We start from the raw sequence: 3028 nt of genomic DNA on the forward strand, positions 1-3028 counted from the left end.
TTGAGACCAATATTCTCAGCTTCTAACTGTATTTTGTCTACCAAGTTATCCTCCATATATCTCTAGAGAGATAAATAAAGGTGACATAAGAATCCAATGGCTATTCTCTTCAATTAACTTACATTGAATTCAATGTTCATCAGCTTGAACTTCTACCATTTAAGGTCTTTTAAATGTAAAATCAGAAAAATATCTGAAATCAGAGAGCTTTTTAAAAAAAATACTAAAACCAAAACTTTATAATGCAGGATTTCTCAATCTTGGTACTATTGACATTTGGGGAAAGGTAATTCTTTGTTATAGAGGGCTATCCTGTTACAGTTGTTAACCAGTATCCCTCGTCTTGAATCACTAGATGCCAGTAGTATCTTCGCTGACCCCAAGCTATGACAATCAAAAATTTCTCCAGATGTTGCCGAAGGTCCCCTGGGGAGGGGACACAATCATCTCAAGGTTGGAAACTACTGATGTAGTAACTTGCTATAGATCAATGCTCCCACAAAAATCAACTAAAAGAGTGAAATTAAAAAACAAACCAAAAACAAAACAGGCACAGTGGCTCACAGCTGTCGTCTCAGTATTTTGGGAGGCAGGAGGATATTTTTAGCTCAGGAATTCAAGACCACCCTGGGCAACCCTCATTTCTACTAAAAATCAAAAAAATTAGCCAGGCATGGTGCTGGAATTACAGGTGTGAGCCACTGCACCCAGCCACATTTCACCTTCATTTTTGAAGGATGTTTTTTGCTGGGTATGAATTTCTAGATCAGCAGTTACTTTCTGTAAGCACTTTAAAAGTATTATTCCAGTCTTTTTGGTTTCCATTGTTTCTGTGGGAAATGGCTGTCTTTAAGATGTTTTCTGTCTTTACTTTTTAGTTGGTTTACTTTGATGGGCCTAAGTGTGGTTCTATTTTTCTTTGTTCTGCTTTAGTTTTCTGAGCTTGGTCAAATGTTACTTTGGCCCCATTCTATTCTAAGGCTCCTATTATCTTTTTAAAGGCTTTGCATTGTGTTTACATGCTTCCAATACATGCTTCAGTATGTACTATTTTCTATCGACCTGTCTTGTAGTTCACTAATCCTATCTTTTGTTACACAAATCCACTATTACATCCACCCACTGTGTTCTCAACTCCAGATGCTGTATTCAGTTCTAGAATGTCCATTTGATTTTCATAGATTACTTTTTTGATAAAAGTCTTTGCCTATTATCTTATCCATAATTGTCTCAAACATATTAGTCATAGTTATCTTAGAGTTCTTGCCAGTGAACTCCAATATGTGAATCGTCTGTGGCTTGGTTTCTTGTGTCATGTTTTCTCTCTTAGTTTTTGATCATGTGGTCCATGTGGTTTTGGCATGTTTTGTAATTTTCCATTGATTTCCAGATGTTTTAATGTTACAGGCTTTGGGTGATGTCTTTCTTCAATGAGGTTAAACCTGTCTTCTGCTAGAACTTAATCCAACCAAGAATCATGATAAATCAAGGCAGAGTTACAAATCTTGGCATAAGGCTCATTCTACCTTTGATGTGCCCCTAGCCTCAGAGTTTTCTAATGATCACCTAGAATATTCTTCAGATCCCTTCTTCTGGCAAGTCCTGATTTTTAATCTTTGTTTTATGAAGCTTTCTGCCTACTTTTGTTCTCTCTCCTAAACAGCACCACAACTGCAAATTTTCTGAGTTGAAATTGCCCATGTTTGAGGCTGTTCCATATCTCTACCAAAAGCTCTCTTGGTTGCCGTCCCCTGGAAGCAAACTTTAAAAAAATACAAAATCAAAATTACCAGTCTCCTGTCTGAAACCAGAATGGACAAGTGCTCCCAGACTAAAAGCAGCCACAGGTCAGTTCACCTCAGAAAAGTTCACTCCTCTTCAGAGCCCTGCTTGGGCAGATTTCTACTGCCTTCAAATAGATGAGACCCGTATTTTATCCAGCTTTTCTGCTGGGGGATAGTCGTGGTGGATTTAATAGTTGCTAGGAATTAGTGAGAGTTGTGTTGCCCATTCTTCCTCTTTCTGAATGGAAATTGTCACTACACTCTGGGTACGTAGGGGAAGATACTCTTTTCATTTACAGATTAGAGCAAGGAGCTAATTTAAGACCTTATAGAGAGTATGGCACATTTCGAGGTAAATGCAGTCACTTTGTGGAAACTTCAGCCCACTCTCTTGTGGATGGGTATCTTCCACACTGGGGAAAAAAAATTAGGCATGAATACTTGGTATTCAAAGTGGTGGATTGTGATAGAGAGCCAGTTGTCCCCCAAGATGTCCTTCCCTTCTTCCAGTTTTTGGTATACAATTGGACACACAGAATGAAGACATTTAAAGTTTCTCTTTCAGCTCAGTGTGATCATGTGACATAGATCTGATGGAGAAGATGTGTCATGTGGCAACCTAAAAGTTGGCTCAACGGGGTCGGGGTGGGCACCGGTCTGGGCGCGGGCGTGAAGCAGCGGATGCACAGTTCCGCGCACCTGAACGGCTGGAGCAATGGCAGCTACAGCCTGATGCAGGACCAGCTGGGTTACGCGTGGCACCCGGGCCTCCACGCGGACGGTCCCGCGCAGATACAGCCCATACACCGCCGTGACCAGCTCGCAGACCTGCAAGAACGGCTCTCCCACCTACAGCACGTCCTACTCGCAGTAGCGCACTCCTGGCTCCATGGGTTCGGTGCTCAAGTCCCAGGCCAGCTCCAGCCCCGCTGCGGTTACCTCTTCCTCCCACTCCAGGGCGCCCTGCCAGGCCAGGGACCTCCGGGATGTGATCAGCACGTACCTCCCGGCGCCGAGGTGCCGGAACCCGCCGCCCCAGCGGACTTTACATGTCTCAGCACTACAGGAGCGGCCCGGTGCCCGGCACTGCCATTAACGGCACACTGCTCTCGCGCATGTAACGGCCGGACAGCGAACTGGAGGGGTATGAAATTTTCAAAGAAAAACGAAGGAAATGGGAGGGGTGCAAAAGAAGAGAGTAAGAAACAGCATGGAGAAAACCCGATACGCTAAAAAATATATAT

General features: G+C 43.1%; 1 pseudogene; it reads left to right on the forward strand.

Annotated features, from left to right (window-relative positions):
* The first annotated feature begins 2365 nt into the window (after positions 1-2365).
* On the forward strand, positions 2366-3028 carry LOC123575263 (transcription factor SOX-2-like; annotated as a pseudogene).

Source organism: Macaca fascicularis, chromosome 8, assembly GCF_037993035.2.
Source record: "Macaca fascicularis isolate 582-1 chromosome 8, T2T-MFA8v1.1".
Taxonomy (NCBI): domain Eukaryota; kingdom Metazoa; phylum Chordata; class Mammalia; order Primates; family Cercopithecidae; genus Macaca; species Macaca fascicularis.